The sequence below is a fragment of the Sturnira hondurensis genome, unplaced genomic scaffold, assembly GCF_014824575.4.
Source record: "Sturnira hondurensis isolate 20B ecotype Veracruz unplaced genomic scaffold, ASM1482457v3 Scaffold0017436, whole genome shotgun sequence".
Lineage (NCBI taxonomy): Eukaryota > Metazoa > Chordata > Mammalia > Chiroptera > Phyllostomidae > Sturnira > Sturnira hondurensis.
In genome coordinates, this window is record NW_028090067.1 from 18,290,030 (window position 1) to 18,313,535 (window position 23,506).

The following is a 23,506-nucleotide window of genomic DNA, read 5'->3' on the forward strand; positions in this document are numbered from 1 at the left end:
CTCTTTCCCCAACTGTACCATTAGCTTCGTAAGGACAGGACTAAGTCAGTGTCTGGGTGTTTTCTTGTTTCCTTTCAGTGTCCCCAGTGCTTGGCACATTGTATGTGCTGAATAAATATTTGCCGATTGAACAGTAGGAAGGGACCAGTCAGTGATATTTGATGATATCAATTTTTATTATAAGGTAAAAAATTTTAGAAAGTCTCTCTTGCTGTGTGTTAAATTATTTTAGTAAAAATACTAACAAAGAACAACACCATGAAGGAAAAAATTCACTTATTAAAGTGGAAGTTGTAGTATGTTACATTAGCCTTTATATTCAGATGAAAAGACAGATTCATTTCAGGTGAATATGAAAACTTGTGTACTCAATGAAGACTAATTCTTGTAGTAGTTTCTATATACCAGTCCCTCCCTAACAAATAAGAAGTTAACCCTACTTTCTTTCCTTGAGTTGCCATTAGTTTCAAATTGGAGATTTGCTACATGAGCCCACAATGTATGGATATTTCCCTTCTAAAACTTTCTCTCTTAATCCAGTACAGTGCCTTGTCTTTTATGCCGTTGTATTTTCACCTTCCTTTCCTCTTAAATCTTCTCAAGTTCTTGGTCACATGGACAAAGCTCTAGCTAGTTATTCTCTACCTATGCCCTTCCTGGAGTCCATTACCACACTGAAAGTTCCTTCTGACCTTGGAAGCATTTCTTTCATTGCTTTTTTCTTCTATCACTGCATTACTGGCATTAACTCTTCTGTTATTAACAATGACAAAGTAGGTACTTGATATTTGTTCCACATGGTAATTCCCAAATTATCCTTTTGTTAAAATTGGATTTTGTTTTCCAAAGCTGCCATTAAATTTTAGGGATAAAAGGAACCTGATATCATCTAACCCAGTTCCCTCTTGTGAGTATGTGAGCCAGAGTAGGTGACTAGCCTGCCCCAGGACTCCACATACCCTGGCTCGTGTGTTCCATGTCAGAGAGGGCCTCAGACCTGCTGTGTGAAGGCAGTGTCAGGAAAGCACTCAAGATACAACTCTGTAGTTTCTTTCTAGGCTGGTCCTCTAGAACTGACACATCCTTATCCTCACTGCTTCTACAAAGCAGACTGCAGATATTGGAAAAAAGGCCCTACCACTGCTGCATTTTAAAAGACAAGGCCCCAGACTGTTTGAGCCCCCAAAATAAGACATATAGCATAGTCATATTGAGATGATTGCTTGGAAGGGGACAGCACTTACTTGTCTCAGTAAATCTTGATATGATTGTTAAAATCTCAGGTTTCTTTCTTTACAATATAGTTTATAAAGTTATGGCTACTATTTTCAGCATGCTTATAACTACATTCTTAGAGACGATTACATTATTTAATAATACTAGAAATAATTTTAAAAATCATACTGCATAGCACCCTGTCAATTATGAAGTGATAGTGAGGACTAGGAATTCTGAGCAGGGAGGGCAGAGCTTCTGGGAAAGCTGTTACAGTTGGACAGACATCATCTTTATTTCTTTGTTTTAACAAGCATGTATTGAGTGCCTTTCTTGGACTAAGCTTGGGTGGCACAGGGTGACCAGAGAGAAGGCAGAAGGTGATATTGGGTTCTGGGAATAGGAGATGAAGGTTTGTACAGGGAGGTGAGGTAGAGGAGATGGGGATGTGAGTTGAGGCCACAGGCATGGTGGACTTGAAGAGCCAGGTTCATAACTGGAGGCTTGATCATGATGGGTAGGATGAATTTATTTTCCAAACCAGGACTACCTTTTGAACTATAGGTAGAAACCAGGCTTCCTAGACATTCTGGGTAGAGGAACAGATGACATCATATACACACACAGAGGAGTTAAGTTGCTATTAGAAGCAGTTACTGATGAAAAATTCGATGAACCTTTATTGTTACAGTTACCCCATTGTATAGAGATTGCTCATTTACCAGGTCCTCTCTCTGGGGGAGACCAAATGGAGCCTCTTGAAGGTGGGACCTATGTCTGTTCACCTCTATATTCCCAGGACCAGGATAATACCTGACCTTTTAGTAGGTGGACAATGAATATTTGCTTAGGAAAAGTGAATTAAGTACTCTGGGCTTTCAGGACTCCTGGACCTAGCAGGAACACTGGAGGAAGTGAGATTTCAGGGAGGAGACTTCAGCTGGATGCAAAAATATAAGAAGGAGCAAGAAAGTCATTTCTGGAGAGGGGAGAATAACCCAAGCAAAGGTCCAGGCCTGAGAATGTGGATGGAAGGAGGACCAACAGGAAGCCAGAGGTTCTTGGTTCTCTTACCGCTGTGGGAGGAAAGGAAAAGCCCTGGACATGATGGCAGGTGCTGTCCCCTTTGGTACTGCTTAGGAATTCCCCATGGACCCCCTTGCTGTCCAGCTAGCACCTATTTTTCTGTCATCTACCCTGTACTTTGGTTTGTGCTCAACAATTGGTTCCCACCCTTAGCCTTTTAGACTGGGTCTTTCTTCTCCCTGAATAACTCTTTCCACAGGTGGCTTTTTCTCAACTCAGATGTTACCTGCTCAGAAGCCTTCCCTCACCTTATCCAAAAGAAATCATTCTCTGCCCCTCTCATACTCTGCCCCATTATCCTATCTAGTTTATTTTCTTCATTGTATGATCACTACTAAAGTCATATTATTCATTAGTCTGTTGGTTCGATCCTGTTTTCTCTTACTGGAAAACACCATTTCTTTTTCTCCTCTGTCCTGAGTACTCAGAACAAGGTATGGCCTGTAGGGGGCACTAAGTGAACACATGGGGGGGAATTGTATTATGGAGGGAGACTCTGCTTTAGACAAATCATTTGTAAACTTAGAAACTTTATTAGGAACAAATGAGGATGCAGCTCACAACTGATCTCATTGAGAACTCTTGCTATACAGTAAGTGAGGGGTGGAGCTTTTATCTGGGAGCATTTCAGTATGTTCTGTCTTGAATGTTCTAGCCTTTTGACTCTAAATCTGTACTGATTTCTTGTTGGTTAGGGATATGTAATAGTGGGTCCTTGTGTTTTGGTTTTTCTTTTCTTTTTTTAAATATATCTTCACAGAGTACATTTTTTTCCATTTCTTTTGAGAGAGAGAGAAAGAGAAACATTGATTGATTGCCTTCTGGTTCACACCCCAAACAGGAATCAAACTCGTAATTTTGGGTATGTGCCCCGATGGGAAATCAAACCCGGGACCTTTTGGTCTATGGGACAACACTCCACCAGCTGAGCCATTCCATCCAGGGCAGGAATCCTTGTTGAAGGATCCCCAAACTCTTGGTAGCCATGGACAGTCTACAGTGGTTCTGGAGCCAAATCCAGGATCCTAAGTGTGACCAGGAGCTAGAGTTAGGTCATGACAGGAGGTGTACGCAAGTGTGTTTTCCTCTCCCTTTGAGGGAGGGGGAGAGGTGGAGGGGTTTGAGTCCCTCCACTCCCCACACTCTGAGGAGCCTCTGTCATTGTCAGTCTTAGAGTGACTTGGAAGAGGGAGAAAGGGAAGGACTGTTTGTATCTCCCTTGCTGGAGGCACTACATAGTTTTTGTATGTGTGCACGCGGTTGTTCAAGTGTTTGCTTAAATCATTTTATCTCTTTGGAATTTTTTTAAAACTTTTGGTTAGCGCCTTTATGGTTTAGTTTTGGTACTCAGTGTTTTATATCCTTCTCCTTTTATCTTTTTTTCTTTTTTAGGCAAAAGATGCATATATAACTGGCAAGCTTAACTATGGAAACCCCAAATTGGCCAGAAGAATTGGCAGGCATGTGAATGAGCTTTTCTTCATTTTCCTTTCCCTTTTAAAGCCTTTGTTTTAGGGAAAAGGAAATTGGTATGTTTGGAAACTAGTTGTTAGCTTCTCAAGACTGGACTTGTTGGTCTAATTTGGTAGGGGCCCTGAGCATGTCAAATAAAATGAGTAAAGCCCTGGCTGGTGTAGCTCAGTGGATTGAGTGCGGGCCTGCGAACCACACGATCACGGTTCAATTCCCAGTCAGGGCACATGCCTGGGTTGCAGGCCAGTTCCCGGCCCCTGGCGGGGGACACACAAGAGGCAACCATACATTGATATTTCTCTCTCTCTCTCCCCTTCCCTTCCACTCTAAGATAAATAAATAAAATCTTAAAAAAAATAAAAAATAAAAAATAAAATGAGTGAAAAGATAAAGCCAAAGCAGGCATGTAGGGGGGAGCAAACTATTGTAAATTTTAACCCCAAAGCCGTACTTAATATGCTGTTAGTGAAGAGGCTTGCAGCTTTCCGCAGCTCCAGGTTTCCTGAAGATGGTGGTGCACTTTTAAGGTATTCCATCTCCTGCTCTTCCCAGCCCCAGCTGGGTTCTCAATACCGAAACATTATTCTATCTGGACACTTAGGCCAGATTAGCATGTGGAAGATTCCAGTTCTTCCACCATTCCCTGTGACACCAAGTAGCACATAGTTTCCTTTTTGTGAGGGCACCTGAGACAGGTCTCCAGTGTCTAGCTGATGTTTTAAGAATAATGGTCCTATACCAGTTGACTATTCAGGAAATAGATAAGTGCAGATTTGTTTACTTGTTTGTTTTTTCTTAGATAGTACAGTTAGGTGAGAATTGGTGGCTACCTTCATACTTCCCTTATTAATTCCTTCTGTCTTCCTCCTGCTGCTCCTTACACCAGGTTCCTACTGGACATCTGCCTAACATGTCCTTATTGTAGGTGTCCTGTGTATTTGAATTAGATAGTAGTTGGGTGAGCATGTATCTATATAAGGAATGATTTAATGGAAAGATTTTAGTGGCCAGTGCCCTGAAGTTAAGGTGTCCTGGCCTATCCATCTCTTTTTTTATTTTAGGTGTAGCCAGGAGGCAGGATGACTCATACCTAATACTGGGGGCACGTCCCATCCTGGGAGAAGTGGAAACAGCATAAGTTCTTCATACTCTTTGGAGTCTCCCCTGATCATCTTTCTCATGTGGTATTCTGTCTTCACACCATCTCATAGTACCCTCATGGAGGTAAAAGTAGGGAGTCCGTGAAACCTCTTAGCTGTCCATGTGAGCTTGTTGCTGAGGAGGGGTTCATTTTATCATGGCTGACCTGGACAGCCTGCATATTCATGTTTGGTAGACCATACAGTTCCATCTGTGTACCACTTCACAAAAGGCTGAGGTTTAAATGGGGTGGGGAGATGAACAAAAGGGAATTTTTTTGGCCATTTGAAGGTCTCAAATGGAACCCAAAGAAAGGAGGGGGATTTGCATTCCAGTTGTGGGGGACACATGGACCAGAGAGGAATAGGGCTTATCTGTGGAATGAAGGGTTCTCACAGAGGAATTGGGCTCCTGTGGTAAGGCCCAACAGTGATTTGTCTTCTGAACTCAGGATAGCATTACTACCTTGATCATGCTTTTAACTTCTAGATCCATTTTATATTATTCAAACAAAATATTTTTATTTAAACTTTTTGTTTTTAAAATAATTGTAGATTCACATGCAGCTGTTAAGAAATAACAGTAGCCCTGGCTGGTGTGGCTGAGTGGATTGAGAGACAGCCTGTGAACCAAAGGGCACTGGTTCGATACCCACTTAGGGCATGTTGCCTGAGTTGTGGGCCAGGTCCACAATTGGGGGCACACAAGAAGCAATCACACATTGATGTTTCTCTCCCTCTCTTTCTCCCTCCCTTCTCCTATGTCTTAAAATAAATATGTAAAATATTTAAAAGAAAAAAAGATAACAGTAAAAAAGAATGAAGTATTAAGAAATAATCTGAGGACTTCCGGTCAAGATGGAGGTATAAGTAGACATACTTTGCCTCCTTGTACAACCACAGAGAGAATTAACAACTAAACCTCAAAACAACATCCAGAACTGTCAGAAAATTAAACTGGATGAAAGTCTGACACAAGGATTTAAAGAAGCTATGTTCATCCTGACAGGTAGGAATGGCTGAGACACAGAGACAGGTGGAGAGGCAAGGAGACATGGTGTGGTGCAGTGGTGAAACAGGTGGTCCCACATTCATGTGTGGTGGATAAAAATTGGAAGGAATACTTTGGGAGTGAGTGATCCCAGCCCCAGGCCAGACTGCACAGCCTAGGGTTCCAGTGCTAAGAAGATAAATCCCCATAAGTTCTGGCTATAAAAACCAGTGGGGGTTGGGAGGGCAAAAGAAATTGCTGGCTTTTCAGGAAACTCTGCTTAAAGGGCCTACGTGGTCTTAGAACATATGCAAACCCACTCACTCTTGAGATTCAGCACGAGGGCAACAGTTGGACAGGTTCCAGTCGTATATGGGGAGTGAGTGAAGTGACTGGGAACAGAGTGAGTACCAGGCAAACCTTCAGAAGCTAGGCAGCAGCACCGCCCCCTCTTGAGCCTTTGTCTAACACAAAGCCACAAAGCAGTGAAGTGGGTTTCCCCACCCTGGCAATTGCCTAAGGCTCCATACCACACAATTTACAGGTGCTTTTTCTACAATAGGCCACGCTGCTAAGACAGGGAGTCAAAGCAGCTCTGCCTAATACACAGAAACACAGAGAGGCTGCCAAATTGAGGAGACAAAGAAATTCGACCCAAATGAAAGAACAGAACAAAACCTGAGAAAATAGAACTATAAACAAAATGGAGATAACCATCCCGTCAGACGCAGAGTTCAAAACCTGGTGGTCAGGATGCTCAAAAGAATTCATTGAGTACAGCAGCAACCTAAAGGAAGAAATGATAGTTACATTAAGTGAAATAGAGAAAAATCTACAGGGAATCAACAGTGAAGGGAAGGAAGCATTCACAGCAACAATTTGGAACATGAAGGAGAAATAAGCATTCGACCAGAACAATAAGAAGAAAAACAAAAAACTGAGGATAGTGTAAGAAGCCTCTGGGGCATCTCCAAATGTACCAACATCAGAATCCTGGGGATACCAGAAGGAGAAAGGAAAGAGCAAGGAATTGAAAACTTAAGTGAAAAAATAATAAAAAGCCCTGGCTGGTGTGGTTCAGTGGATTGAGTACCAGACAGCAAAGCAAAGGTCACCAGATCAATTTCTGGTCAGGGCACACGCCTGGGTTGTGGGCCAGGTCCCTGGTGGGGGTGTCGTGTGAGGGGCAACCACACATGGATATTTCCCTCCTTCTCTTACTCTCTCCCTTTTCTTCTCTCCAAAAATAAATAAATAAAATATTTTTTAAAAAAGAAAGAGAAAAAATAATAAAAGAAAACTTCCTTAACTTGATGAAGGAAATAGACATACAAATCCAGGAAGCATAGAATCCCAAACAAGTTGGACCCAAAGAGGACAATACCAAGGCACATCATAATTAAAACACCAAAGTTTAAAGATAGTCATTTTTTAGATTTTATTTATTTATTTTTGGGAGAGAGAAACGCAGGGGAGAAAAAAAATCAGTGTGTCAGAGAAGGTGGCCTCTTGCACACCCCCAGTGGAAAACCTGTCCTGCACCCTAGGCATGTGTCCTGACCAGGAATCAAACCAGCAGTCTTTAGGTTCACAGGCCAGTCCTCAATCCACTGAGCTACACCAGCCAGGGCAAGAGAGAATCTTAGAAGCAGCAAGAGAAAAGCAGAGGATTGCCTACAAAGGAGTGCCCATATGGCTATCAACTGATTTGTCAAAAGAAACTTTGTAGGCGACAAGAGACTAGCAGGAAGTATTGGAAGTGATGAAAAGCAAGGACTTACACCCTAGATTACTCTATCCAGCAAAGCTATCATTTTAGAATGGAAGGGCAGATAAAATTGCTTCCCAGACAAGGTAAAACTCAAGGAGTTCATCATCATCAAGCCATTATTACATGAAATGTTGAAGGGACTTATTTAAGAAAAAGAGGATCAAAACAATGAATATTAAAGTGGCAAAAAATCACAACTATCAGCAACTGAATCTTAACAAAACAAAACAACAACAACAACTTCCGCCAAGATGGAGGCATGGATGGAAACACTGTGCCTTCTCCCACAAAAGACACAGCCAAAGAACAGAAAATTGAATTATACGGAAGTCTGACAACAACTAACCGTTCAATCAGGAGGTAAGAGGGGCGGAGCCAGCAGCAGAGCAGGGTTGGGCAGGAAAGATCCCCAGACCTAGGTGCGCAAGTAGCCCGGACACAGTCAGGGTGCGGGGCAGACTGACTGCGGTCGCATATTTGCGCACAGTGAGACGGACCATGCAGGTCCCAGGGGGCAAGGGCTGACGGCGGTGGCACACTCATGTGCAGTGGGATGAAATGCATGGGCCCGGTGACAGTGGCAGCTGCAGCACCGGTGGTGGCGGCAGGCGGCAGACGGGATGCCATTGTTCCTCCTTGACCCTGCCCCCACATACAACATCACAACCCAGCAACTTAGTTGCCCTGCTCTAGTGAACACCTTAGGGCTCCGATCCTGATACGTAACAGGCACGAACAGCCCAAAAGATGGCGCAAGAAGACTCAAAGTCCCAGAGCCAATAACTCAGCGACCGAGAAATTGCCAGCCTCTCAGAAGCACAATTCAAGACACTATTTATCAGGATGCTCACAGAACTGGTTGATTACAGTCACAAATTAGAGGAACATATGAAGGCTAAACTAATTGAAATGAAGGGAGATGTCCAGGAAACCAATAGTGATGGAAAGGAAACTGGGACTCAAATCAATGGAATGGACCAGAAGGAAGAACGAAACATCGAACCAGAAAGGAATGAAGAAATGAGAATTCAAAAAAATGAGGAGAGGCTTAGGAACCTCCAGGACATCTTTAAACGTTCCAACATCTGGATTATAGGGGTACCAGAAGGGGAAAAGAAACAGCCACGAGTGGAACACTTATTTGAACAAATAATAAAGGAGAACTTCCCCAGTCTGGCAAAGGAAATAGACTTCCAGGAAATCCAGGAAGCTCAGAGAGTGCCAAAGAAGTTGGACCCAAGAAGGAACACACCAAGGCACATCATAATTACATTAGCCAAGATTAAAATGAAGGAGAGAATCCTAGAAGCAGCAAGGGATAAGGGGACAGTCACCTACAAAGGAGTACCCATCAGACTGTCAGCGGATTTCTCAAAAGAGACCTTACAGGCAAGAAGGGGCTGGAAAGAAGTATTCCAAGTCATGAAATCCAAAGACCTACAGCCAAGATTGCTTTATCCAGCAAAACTTTCATTTAGAATGGAAGGACAGATAAAGTGCTTCTCAGATAAGGTCAAGTTCAAGGAGTTCATCATCACCAAGCCCTTATTATATGAAATGCTAAAGGGACTTATATAAGAAAAAGAAGATGAAAAATATGAACAGTGAAAGGACAGCAAACTCACAGTTATTAACAACCACACCTAAAACAAAAGCAAACCAAGAGGACAGCTAGATCAGGAGTGGAACCATAGAAATGAAGAACACATGGAGGGTTAGCAACAGGGGAGTGGGAGGAGGAGAAGGGGGGAGAAGGTATAGAAAATAGCATAGAGGGTAGGTAGAAAATAGATAGGGGGAGGGCAAGAATAGTGGGGGAAATATAGAATCTAAAGAACTTGAGACATGTGGTTATAAACTAAGGGGGGGGGAGAATGGTGGGGGAGGGAGTGTGAGGGTGGAGGGGAATGAAGGGGGGAAATAGAACAACTGTAATGATATAATCAATAAAATATATTTTTTAAAAAATTTCCACAACAACAAGAAAGACCTAAGCAAACTACCAGAACAGGAACAGAATCATAGATATGGAGATCATTTGGAGGATTATCAGTGGGGGCGGAGAGCATGGGGAAGATGGGGGAAAGGTGCAGGGATTAAAAAGCATAATTGGTAGTTACAAAATAGACAGGGGGAGGTTAAGAATAGTATAGGAAATGGAGAACCCAAAGAACTTATATGCACAACCCATGGACATGAACTAAGGGAGTGGGGATTACTGGAGGGAACGGGGGTACCGGGCAGAAGGGGGCAAAGGGGGTGAAATTGGGACAACTGTAATAGCATAATCAATAAAATATATTTTTAAAAATAAAATTTTGGGTAGTGAAATGTTAAAAAAATAAGTTAATAATCTCATGTACTCTTTACTGTTTCCCCCAGTGGTAATGTCTTGATGTAGTATCTTTTTAAAAATAGTTATCCTGTCTCTGCTGCAGTAATGTTACTAGTTTAATAGATATTTCCTTCCAGGGAATCTCTATTCATACATAAAAAATTACATATAATTTTCTTGGCTGGGTAGCTCAGTTGCTTGGAGCATTGTCCCATACACCAAAAGGTTGCATGTTCAAGCCCCAGTTGGGGCATGTACAGGAGGCGTCCAATTGATGTTTCTCTCTGTCTCTGTCTCTCTCTTTATTTCTCCGTCTCTCCCCCCAACCACCTTTCTCCCTCTCACTCCCTTCCTTCCTCTCTCTGTAAAATAAGTGAACATTCTTGGGTGAGGATTTTTTTTTAAAGAATTACAAAGAAGCCTTCTTTTTCTTACACACAGTAGCACAAAGTATACTTTTGGGGAGATCTTGCTTTTTAAATATAACAATGTATCTTGAGGATCTATCTTCATTAGTACATAAAGAGCTTCCTTTTATAATTGCATAAGATTCCCTTGTGTGGATAAACTATAATTTATTAAACCAGTCTCCTAACTGATGGACTGTTTACAATCTTTTGCCATTACAAACATGCTGTGGTGAATTTACTTTATGTACATAATTTCCCACACATGTAATTATTTTCCTGTGGTATATTCCTAGAAGTTAGATAGCTGAATCAAAGACTACATAACAATTTAATATTGACAGTTAACTGTCAAATTGTTCTTTACAGAGATCTATCAGTTTATATTCTCACCAGCAATATAAGTGAATGTCTTTTTCCCTGACACCTTTATTAGCACTGTGTTTTTACCAAATTTTGTCTTTGACAGTTTTTGGCAAATGAAGGATGGTGTCTCAGTATAGTTTTAATATGCTGTTCCCACATAGGGAATGTGATAGCTCATCTTTTCATATGTTTTAGAACTCTTTGTTCATTTTTCACCCGCTTACCTGTTGGATTGTTGGACTTCTATTGATTTGTAGGAGCTCTTCATGTATGATGGAACCTACCTCCTTGTTACATAAATTGTTAATGTGTTACACCCCCCCCCAAAATACTTACTTTGTTCCTGGTGGGTTTTATAGTAATTGTTTTAAAGTTTTTTTATATCTACACTTTATACAGATGAAGCAATCATTTGTGGGTTCTAAGGCCCCACAAAGTTATAGTTAGAAAGTCTTTGTTTACTGTGCAATTATAGAAAGAAAAATTAACCAGTTTCTTTGAGTGCTTTAATGGTTTCCTTCCTTCCTTCCCTCCTTTACTTTTAACTGTTTTCTCAATCTGGAGTTTGTTTGCACGTGTGACGTATGGATTCAATTTATATAGAGAGTCATGAAAGGTCTTTTTTGTTGTTAATTTTCATTTATTTATTTTTGCATTCTCACCCAGGATATGGTGGGGGTTTTTTTATTGACTTTAGAGGGAGAGGAAAGGGGGGATCAGAGAGAAAGAGGGAGAGAGAACGCTCATGGATGTGAAAGAGAAACACAGATGGTTTGCCTCCTATACACGCCCTTACCAGGAACCAAACCCACTACTTTTTGTGTAGGATGATGTTCCAACCAACTGAACCACCTGGCCAGGGAGAGTTACGTAGTTCTTGAGTGCCTTCTCAAGAATGGCGTATGTCTCATACCTCTTTGATTGCCTATAACTCCTCTGGTGCTTTATGCACAATAGGTGCTTGATGTGGAGGAGGAGGGCACAGTGCTGCCAGAAACAGCAGCAGCAGCAGCAAGGCAACCCTAGGCTGAGTATTGTTATCTAATTGTCTCTCTGATTATCTATGGTCATTACCTCTAATCCACACAGAGTTAGTATAACCCCCATTTTATAGGTACGAAAACTGACTTAGAGGCCAGGTAATCTGCCCAAGTTCCTACCATTAATGTCTGGACCAGATAAATAGAGTTTGGTCTTAAAACAGTCAAACTTCAAAGCCTGGGTGTTTTCTCTTTATCTGGTGACCTGGGTAGAGGACTCTGCTTCTTGTAATTAATTATGCTTGGAAATGGGGTTGTGGGAGGTGAAATAAAAGGAACTGCAGAGATTTTGGAAACTTAGGGTCCTGAAACACAAAGAAATAGCATAAATACTGCACTCATTCACGAAGAGAGTCTCCAGAGTCAAATGACGTGTAGAAAGCAGAATTCTTAACTAGAAGTTGGGGGGATCCTATTGATAACCTCATTCAAGAGAAATTTAAGTATGGTCAGAAAACCATATTTACACATAGCTGTTACTGAGATTATTTATTAAAGATGACAATGGTAGATCATTCTCTAAAAATTTTCCTCAGGATACATAAATAGAAATTAGGTACAAAACTGTATTATATAGAGACTTGAATATCATCTTAAATGAAGTTAGGCATATGTCTGATCCTGAAGAGTTAAACATAGGTGTATGTTGGCTTAGCTGTTCCCAAAAGGCTGTATATAAATAGTGTTTTAAATTTGAAGTTTTTTCCCACAGGTGTGTAATTTTAGTTCGTGTAAATTCATGAATTAGCTTTACTTTGTAGTTGGTTACTTATTAACATTAAGCATGCTTATCTTTCAAAACTACATATTTTCCCCAAAGTAATTCATTTATCATTCAACTTTCTAAATTTAAATGCTGACTGCTGGCACACAGGAACGCGATTTTCTATTTTTACTATTCTGAAAAGAGAGCACAAATTAAAACCATTGAGAAATAGGGTACGACTGTCACCGGTGGAATTCTGAATTCAGAGGGAATTTCATTCTCTGCTAATTTTTTCAGTATCAAGATAAGTGTCACAAATAGCACCCTTCCTCAGAGAGTTTCTAGAATTAAAATAACAGGCACAAACTTAATAAAATGGTAGGTTGTGGTGCAGTAGAATCAGGAAGCTTACTTACTGCAGTAGTTACTGTGTGACCTCTGAAAATCCAAACCTCTTCCATTTAATTTCTTACATATAATGCTTTTTTTCCCCCTTAAGACACAGATCTAGAAAGGTATTCCAAAAGTATTTTCCTTGATGGGCTACATTATGACAATACCTTTCTGACCTTGCCTGCCTCTTTGTCAGTGTGGTATGCACCAGCCCCTTGGTCAGAGCAGAGCCAAATGAATTACTGTTCGAATTATTTTTTGTTCCTTAGATTTAAGAAATGCTTTTAAAGATTATTATACATTATTCAACCCCCTTTCTTATGTGTGCAAGTGTAACCTTGAGAGAGAAAATGGCTCGGTCAGTGAGAGAGAAGCATCCAGAGAATAAGGGTAATGTTTCCCAGTTTAGGGCACACACTGCCCAACCACCTTTCCCTATTTGGGGGGCAATAGACCTCACAGAATCTTCCATGCCTCTCCGTTGGGAGTGCACACACAGGGATCTGAACCTCAGCCCAAGGCTTCCAAAGCAGCCTCTTCAAAGCTGAGGCCTTGGTGTGGTTAGACAAGTCTGAAGCACTGCAGGCATTTTGCCTAGCCACTGAGTCACTCCTTGATGCACTTGGATATGTCACGCTTTAGTTGCTTTAAAATTGCCTTTTAATGGAGTTTCAGCTTACTGTAATTTTGGTTGAATTGCTAACAATCATATTGATTTCAAATGTCAGGTGTTGTTTTTATTTATTCATTTAATAATTGTGTCATACCATGCATGGAAGCAGGCATGAAGGGGGAGAAGCTACATACAAAAGAAAGCAGCCCCACTATCTACTGTTAATAAGCTGTCAGTTCTTCTGAATAAGATGTGCCTCACAACTGTGGATTCTGATTGATAAACGTTTTCTTTTCTGCTGTAGAACCATATCTTATCACTATTTTGTAGTGATTTCCAAATCTCTGCTTAGACTCCTGTACCTCATTTCTTTTCACTTTCTGTGCTGTTGTATGCTTAAGGAGAGTGCTTCTCTGGCTTTGTGGGTTTGTCTGGCCTGTAAGGTTTAAACATAGTTTTTAATGGCTCTAGGATATTAATACTAGAGTATGTGGTATAGCCCTCTTGATGATGCTGTTTCTTGGCCTGTTTGGATATTTATAAAACTACTCTTAATTTCAGGCTGTCTTTAGGAGCCTGGCATACTGATTGTAGTGTATGGGAGTACACTTTCAGGAGAAAGATGGGAAATGGTGTAAACAAAGACCAGATTTTAGCACGGTAAGACCTAAGGAGTCCTTTGAGTTTTCTGGAGCTTAATATAAGGCAAGCAAAACCACAAGAATGATTGAAAAAATAGATTCAGTTTACAGCTACAGCAGAAACATGTCGTGTAGGTGTTCCCAATTGAATGAAACTTAATGAGAAAATCCGCTGAAGATGCCTGTAGTTTATGGAGATCCCCAGAATATAAGACCAATGAAATGGAAAGGTAAAAGTCTAAAAATTGAGATATTTGACTTAGTAAGCTTTCTTTTACAGGAGGCTTTTAAAAATGAAACTGTACACTATTGGAACATTGTCCATGCAGAAGCTCCGATTTGAAGATTTGCCATCTTAGGGAACAGTGTGCACACCCTGGGTGAAATTTCAACTGATGAAGAGATCTCACTTGTACGGGTGTATCAGTCAGGGCTCTGGAAGGAAAACAGAGGTCATTCTAGGTATTCCATGTAGGAAAGATTTTTTTCCTTTTTGTTTTTATTTTAGCCCCTTATTCGGGTACAGTAAACTGTATATATCTGAAGTGTTCAATAGACACTAAATTTTAAAAAGATGATGACTGTATCCTTGTCCCCCAAAGTCTCTTTATACCCTTTGGTCAGCTCTCCTTCCCACCTTCCCCAGCCCCCAGGTAACCACTGACCTGCTATATGTCTCTATAGATTACTTTGGTTTTTTTCTAGAATGTTATGTAAATGGAACATAGAGTGCTTTTGTATGGCTTCTTTTCCCTCAGCATAATTATTTTGAACCTTATCCATGTTGTATGTATCAGTAGTTCATTCTCTGATTGCTGAGCAGTGTGTCATTGTATGTTGTACCACAATTTATCTGTTCACCTACTGGTGCACATTTGAGTAGATCCCAGTTTTTAGCTATTATAAACAAGATGCTATGAATATTCATTTAGAAGTCTTTATATTGTATGTATTCTTTCTTTTCTCTAGGGTAAATATTTAGGCTTGGAATGGATGGATCATATGGCAGGTGTATGTTTAAGAAACTGGATCGAGTTTTGACTGTTCCTTATACAATATATCTGGACACAAATTCTTTATCATATAAGTGACTTGCAAATATTTTCTCCCAGGTCTACAGCTCTTTTCATTCTTGTAACAATGTCTTTTGAAGACATTCTTAATTTTGATGAGTCAAATTTGTCAGTTTCTTTTATGGATTGCACTTTTTTGGTATTGTATCTAAGATATAATTTGCCTAACTCAAGGTCATAAGGATTTTCTCCTAGAAGAAAACATGTTATCTTTCCTGTTTTTGTCTAGTTGTAGGTTTTACATTTAGATCCGTGATCCATTCTGAGTTAATTTTTTTTATATAGTACAAGGTACTGATTGAGGTTTTTTGGTTTTGTTGTTTCATGTGGCGATCCAAGTGTTCCAACACTTGTTGAAAAGACTATCCTTTCTCCACTGAATTGCCTTTGCACCTTTTAAAAATATTTTTTATTTATTCTTTTAAGAGGGGAAAGAGAGAGAGAGGCACATCAATGCACCAGAGAAACATTCATCGATTGCCTGTCTCGTGCCCCCAGCTGGAGGACCTGGCAGGCCACCCAGGCATGTGCCCTGACTGAGAATTGAACTGGTGACCTCTCAGTTTACAGCCCAGTGCTCAGTCCACTGAGCCACACCAGGCAGGGCTTTTTGTATCTTTTTGGAAAATCAGTTATCTATCCTGTGTTGGCCTCTTTCTGGAATGTATTCTATCCCACTGAACTTTTTGTCTGTCTTGGTGCCAATAACACACTGTTGTTTTTTTTTTTTAATTTATTTAATTATTTTTTAAGTACAGTATTCTGTCTATTACTCCCATCCCATCCCACGCCCCCTGCTCCCCCCCCCCCATTTCCACCCTTCTCAGTTGTTGTCCATGTATCCTTTATATATGTTCCTCTAAATCCCTCCCCTATTTCCCCTGAAATTCCCTCCCCTCTCCCCTCTGGTCACTGTCAGCCTGTTCTCTATTTCAGTGTCTTTGGTTATATTTTGCTTGCTTGTTTGTTCTGTTGTTTAGCTTCCTGTTAAAGGTGAGATCATATGGTATTTGTCCTTCAACACCTGGCTTATTTCACTCAGCATAATGCTTTCCAGTTCCATCCATGATGTTGCAAAGGGTAGGAGCTCCTTCTTTCTTTCTGCAGCATAGAATTCCATTGCGTATATGTACCATAGTTTTTTGATCCATTCATTTACTGTTGGGTACCTAGTTTGCTTCCAACTCTTGGCTATTGTAAATTGTGCTGCTATGAACATTGGGGTGCATATGTTCTTTGAGATTGGTGTTTTAGGGTTCGTAGGATACAATCCTAGCAGTGGAATTGCTGGGTCAAAGGGCAGGTCCAATTTTAGTTTTCTGAGAAAATTCCATACTGTTTTCCGTAATGGTTGTACCAGTCTACAATCCCACCAACAGTGGACCAGAGTCCCCTTTTCCCCACACTCTCTCCAACATTTGTTGTTTATTGCTTCATTTATGATAACCATTCTCACCAGTGTAAAGTGGTATCTCATTGTGGTTTTAATTCGCATCTCTCTGATAGCAAGTGATAATTGAGCATCTCTTCATGTGTCTCTGGATCCTCTGTATGTTCTCCTTGGAGAAGTGTCTGTTCAAGTCCTTTCCCCATTTTTTAACTGGGGTTAGTTGTCTTCTTAGAGTGAAGTCATGTGAGTTCTTTGTATATTTTGGAGATTAAACCTTTGTCTGAGGTATCATTGGCAAATATGTTTTCCCATACAGTTGGTTGTCTTTTTATTTTAATGCTGTCTTCTTTAGCCATGCAAAAGCTTTTTATTTTGATGAGATCCCATTTGTTTATTCTTTCCTTTATATTCCTTGCTTTAGGGGACATATCAGTAAAAACGTTGCTGCATGAAATATCTGAGATTTTCCTGCCAATGTTCTCCTCTAGGACTTTAACGGTGTCATGGCTTATATTTAAGTCTTTTATCCACCTTGAATTCAATAACACACTGTCTTAATTACTGTATCTGTAATAAGTCTGGGTGTCAGGTTGTATAAGCTTCACAATTTTGTTCTTTTAAAAAAGCTGTTGGCTATTCTGGATCCTTATGAAATTTATTTGTTTGTTTGTTTGTTTGTTTATTTTTAAGCCACTGAAGTGAAAACCATGTATTTCTGAACAGTAGGGAACGAGAGACTACAGCTACAATTTTTCTTTTCTTTTTAAGTCTCTGCCATCCTCTTCCCCCAACTCAGGTCAGAGTTCATAGCAACATAACACAAAGTCGTCTGTATCAGCTGGTGTTCTCTGCTTTGGGATCAGAGTTCACAGGTCAGGTTCAGTCAGTCTGGAGAATCATGAGCAGGTGCTCACTGTCCTCCAGCCACAGTGCTCTGGCTACTTCCTCTAGATAAGCACCCATCTCACCCGCGTAGGCAAGTCTTGTCAGAGATGCAGGTATGTGAGTACCTTTGGCTATAGCCATGCTGTAGATCTGAGTTGCTAAGGGGCATTTGTGAGAAATGGAGTCTTAAGATTTCATTGGTTGTCTCCACACTGCCATCCAACTTGTGTTGCTCATCAAGGTGCACTCGCCCCCTTCCTGGGGGTCCAGGTACTTACTCATGGGCAGTTCCCACCAGCAGTCAGGGGATCTTTTGAATTGTGGCTAGGACAAAGATGTTTTTGTGGCAGGCGAACCATGGCAAAGTATCTGGTTGAATGTTCTGCCCTGGTTGAACATTTCTGTTATTGGGGAAGGCAAGTATCTGGTGGAAGCCATGAGCACCTTCCCAAAGTACCTGATCCAGGTGGTGGGCTCCTCCTAAGGTTTTTCCTTCAGTCTTGAGTTTGAAAATGTGCATAATCTCAGTGTTGCTGGAGGCAGAGAGGAACATGCCATCCATGCTGAAGGCAAGGGAGCAGATGCTCACATACCTCTTAGCTCCTCTCCAGAACTCAAAGAGTTTCTGTCCTTCTGGGTGGAAAATACTCTAATCACGAAAGCCAGCATGGCTAAAGAACTGTCGTGAGCCGGGATCGTGTTGGCAGCTCTCAAGTTAATAGTGTCGAAGACCTGCACTTCTTCAATGGTGGTGCTGCCAGGGGATGCCAGGTAGCATTTGTCATTGTTGGTGGACAGTACACACAGGACTGCTGGGCTTGGCAGGTGGTCTCCCTGGTGGTGTACAGTACCTTGATGCCCCAGATGTTGTCTATATAGACAGACTCTTCCAGCACACTATGAGCCTCTCCCTGTTCAACTTCACAGACAGTATTGTATTGGAGTGGCTGTAGTTACAGATCTCCATTGCCTTCTTAAAGTGGCAAACTTTTAGCTTCCTAGGAGTTTTGAGGCTGACAATAGCCACCAGGGTGCTTGAGAACAATCTTTCTACGATGCCCATGTCTTCAGTCAGTGTCAGTTCATTCATAGATGTGTTGCAGCTTATCCACAGAAGAAAGGGCGAAAAATTTGTAACTGGGCTTACTACCAACAGCTAAGGACCAGGGATGAGCAAGATGACAGAGACAAGTTATTCTTTGTGCCTTTTCCACTGGTACGATGTCCTGGTGGAAGTTAGTGAAGAGAAGCTAGCTGTTGCCAACCTCTCCAGTCTGACTGGCCAGGTTCATGGTGGATGCACGGTGGGCAGGTGGGCCAGGCAAAAGGTTTATGCACAGAACAGGGATTGTGTGTGCTTGGGGTCAGCGTTGGGCCCCACTCACCACCTGGGTCTCCACAGCTTGCTGCCCCAGGAATCAGTTGCCACCCCACCCTGTCCCTGCTCTTGTTTATGCTCTGGAGCCTGGATCCTTTTGGATTTTAAAAGGAGCTTGGCAAGTTCTACTGAAAAAGTCCTGTTGGGATTTTGATAGAGATTGTTTTGAATCTATAAATCAGCATTGGGAGAATTGACATTTTAATAGTATTGTCTTCCAATCTATAAATAAGGTATACCTCTAAACCTATTTAAGTTTTTAAATTTTTCTCTCAGCAACATTTTAGAGTTTTTCTTGTGTGGGAATTGCACATTTTTTGTCAGATTTATCCCTAAGTTATTTCATAATTTTGATGCTACTGTAAATAAAATTTTTAAAAATTCCATTTCTGATTGTCACTAGTACACAGAATTGGTTTTATGTGTGATCTTGTGTCTTGCCACCTTGATAAAGTCACATACTAATTCTGGTTGGGTTTTTTTTTTTTTTTTTGTAGGATTTGTTGTATTTTTCAAGAAGAAAAGATTTTTTTTTTAAGAAGGAAAGATTTTAATGTACGGAATTAAGGGCTCACACAACCATTCCAAAGTCTGAGGGGTGGGAATTCAAGGAAGTCACTATTGTAGTTGATGAATGAGAGTGCCAGGTTCCCAGAAAAGCAGTGACCCCAGCTGCCTGCAGCGGCAGTGTGGCTGTAACTCAACCTGGAAGCTACTGTAAAAGTGGGACGTCCTCTCTACTGATGCCTGTGTTATTGGCCTGCAACTGTTTTCAAAGGGTATGGACTTCCTTCTGCCTCCCAGATATCAAGTGGGTCCCTCTCGCTGGTGACCTCTAACTTAGAACAAATGGAAAATGGGATTCTGGAAAATGTAGTCCAAGCCTTTCCCTTCAATGCAGGAAAGGCTGTAGGAGGTGGTGATCACGGAGAACATTCATAGGATGTAACATTCTGCACTTGGCTGTGGAGAACTAACTTCACAGTACTGTGAAAAATTCTGAGGTTGGATTGTCGTAATTTAATAAGATGTGACTTCCAAAAATGCAGATTTGCTCTTTGACCATATCATCAGTGGTATATTATCTAGTAGGACAAGGAAAGGGAAGGCCCACTCAGTGTGGCACTGCTTTGTCCAGTAATTGGATGAGTGCAGACAAACTGGAACTTGTTTAGGGGATTGTGACCCCCCTGGTGAGGGGGTAGAAAACCAGGTCACATGTGGAATGTTTGGAAATTGAGAGTGCCTTGGGGATGCACAATGTATTGCTACAAGTATTTAGAAGACTTGTTCTTTGTGGTCTGAAAAGGAAAGCTTAGGACCAGGGGGTGGAAGCTGTAAGGAGACAGTTTCCAAGGCAATATAAAGAGCTTCCTACACAGCTGCTCTACCGTTGTTTAGACTGTCAGGAGCTTCCTTTGTCAGAGATTGCTGGGCTGCCTGGCAAAAGTATGTAATATACAAGAGTTATGGTTTCAAATTAGATATTCCTTAGGCACCATTGTTACCTGAACTTCTTTTTAGGGAACAATTCCCCCAAATTACTGGTTATAGCTTTTGCCACATGGAATTTCTGAAAGTGAAAACAAGTTCTTTTATATATATTATCTTACTTTATTGGGCTTGAGTAATTCCAAATAAGCTTATTCCTTGCATGTGCCTCAAAATATGGAAAGTGGCAAAGAGTCAGAGGCCGTGTGTGCAAAAGTCTTATTGACCTGCTTCATTGAGTCGGCAGCTCTCTTCTTTACATGCTTAACATCTCTGACATCTGCCTGCAGTTGGTGGCACCCTGTAACTATTGATGCTTTACATTTGCTGTCGTCCAGATCTTTTTTTTTCTTTAGCATGCACAGATTTGGTACTATTTTTTACTCAGTTTTAACTTCACTGTTTTAATATCATAAACTGTAAATTCAAAACATTGTACAAACATACTATTTACTACATGGAGATGGAATTATACATTTGTGTTTTAACCAGAATCTCTGTCACCCACTACTAACCACTGTACCATGGGCTTTCCATGGGGATTTATTATTCCTATAAGGTTTTATCATGAATAAGAAAACAACCTCACAAGTCTTTTCAACTGTTGCTGATTTTTACTTACCTTTTTTTGTTTAAGTATTTTTTATTGATTATGCTGTTAAAGTTTTCCCAATTTTCCCCCTTTATTTCCCCTCCACCATGCCCCCTCCCCTGCAACGCTCCAGCATTCCTCAACCCAGCCCTCTAGCATTCTTCCCCCCCAGTTCATATCCATAGGTTGTACACATAAGTTCTTTGAGTCCTCTGCTTCCTCCACCATTTTTATCTTTCCCCATCTATTTTATGCCTACTAATTATGCTGCTGCTTCCCCGTACCTTTCCCCCCGCTATTCCTCCCTCCCCCCCCAACTGAACATCCTCTATATAATGTCCATTTCTCTGATTCTGTTCCTGTTATGGTTGTTTGCTTAGTGTTTGTTGTTTTTCTTTTCTTCTAGATTCATTTGTTAATAGTTATGAGTTTGTTGTCATTTTATTGTTCATATTTTTTATCTTCTTTTTCTTAGATAAGTCCCTTTAACATTTCATATAATAAGGGCTTGATGATGATGAACTCCTTGATCTTGACCTTATCTGGGAAACACTTTATCTGCCCTTCCATTCTAAATGAAAGCTTTGCTGCATAGAGCAATCTTGGGTGTAGGTTCTTGATTTTCATGACTTCGAATACTTCTTTACAGCCCCTTCTTGCCTGTAAGGTTTCTTCTGAGAAATCAGCTGATAGCCTTATGGGAACTCCTTTGTAGGTAACTGTCTCCTTTTCTCTTGCTGCCTTTAGGATTCTCTTTGTCTTTAATCTTGGGTAACTTAATGATGATGTGCCTTGGTGTGTTCCTCTGTGGGTACAACTTCTTTGGGACTCTCTGGGTTTCCTGGACTTCCTAGAAGTCTATTTCCTTTGCCAGATTGGGGAAGTTTTTCTTCATTATTTGTTCAAATAAGCTTTCAATTTCTTGCTGTTGCTTTTCTCCTTCTGGTACCCCTGTAATTCGGATATTAGAATGTTTCAGGTTGTCCCAGAGATTGCTCAGCCTCTCTTCATTTTTTTGGATTCTTGTTTCTTTGTTCTGCTCCAGTTGGATGTTTACTTCTTTTGTTCCAAATCATTGCTTTGAATCCTCCTTTCCATTTTGTCACTGTTGGTTCTCTGAATATTTTGCTTTATTTCATTTTGGGTATCTTTCATTTGTTCTTTCATTTTCTAACCAAGCTCAATCAGTTCTGTGAGCCATTTTGATTACCAGGACTTTAAATTCTCCATCAGATAGGTTGGCAATCTCATCGCTTAGTTCTGAGGTTTTGCTGTGTTATTTCATTTGGGCCATGTTTCTTTGTCTTGGTGAACCTGGTAAGTTGTAAGGGGTGGGGCCTTAGGTATTCACCCAGGCAGGGCAACCCTCTTTGCTGCGCTGCCTGTGGAGGAGCGGCCAAAGAGAGAAAAGTGCAGCTTGCCTGCTCCTCTCTGGTGCACTTTCCAACAGACTCTCGAGTCAGACCGGCAGTATCTCCCACCAAGGCAACCCAAGCCCTAGCCCACAGTCAGCTCTGAGTCTCAGTTTTCCTCTTAAGTCAGTCCCTCCCCTGCAGCACTGCTGAGCTTGGCAGTCAGCCCTGCCAAGGGTTGGGAAAGTGAGCCACCTCCCCGCAGATTTTCTGAGTTGGCTTGCCTTACCAGTCTGGTTGTTCTGGTTGATTTTTTTCTTTAATTCCTTGGTTGTCAGAATTCCATGCAGGTTGATTTTTCTGTTGCTTCTGTTATTTACTGATTTTAGATTGGCTGTTATCCTCCTTTTGGTTGTGTGAGGAAGTGAAGGGTTTCTACCTACACCTCCATCTTGGTGGGAACTCATATTTTTACTTATCTTACTATTCCTGTTCAGCTGCTTTGGAGAACTACTAAGAAATACATAATCACCTCAGCCAAGAGTTTTGAGTAGGTAATTTTGTTATTTCATTTTGGCTGGAATCTTCCTTATGTTGGTGTTGCGAAAACAATGTGTACTTACAGGAGATGAGAAAAAATGTTGTCTCAATAGCCCTCCTAACGTTTAGGAAAGCAAATGACAATTTCCTGAAAAGCACAAAATATTATAATAAATAGTCATTGGCTAGGCAGTAATTTATGAAACTCCCTGTACATAAGACAAGTAGTAACAGAGGATCATAAAGTCCCACATGTACTAAAGAAAAGCAAGTTGGCAAATTTTCAAACTGACTTTTTCCTACTTTTAAACTGGTTTAACCACATCAAGTAAGAGTATATAAAGAAAAGGTAAACTGTGCTAAAGTGTCCAGAATTCAGCCTCCATAGCATACATCAGTTTTCAGCCATTTCAACTAAGACTTTTCTCATGACAAACCAAAAAAAAAAAAAAATGATGATGATGATGAAAGTTACCTTTACTTTGTTGGAAATGCAAAAAAAAAATACTACTAATTTCATAAAATATTTGAAACTAATTTTGTTTTTATAGGTAAATAAAATTAAAACTTTACAAAAGGATAAAACAAATATAATTTGTTTTAAGTTTAAAGTTTTTAAAAAGTTTTAA

At 40.7% G+C, this 23,506-nt stretch overlaps 1 pseudogene; it reads right to left on the bottom strand.

Moving 5' to 3' along the window:
- Positions 1 to 17,187: 17,187 nt before the first annotated feature.
- On the bottom strand, positions 17,188 to 18,677 carry LOC119002496 (WD repeat domain phosphoinositide-interacting protein 2-like; annotated as a pseudogene).
- Between the last annotated feature and the right edge of the window lie 4,829 nt (positions 18,678 to 23,506).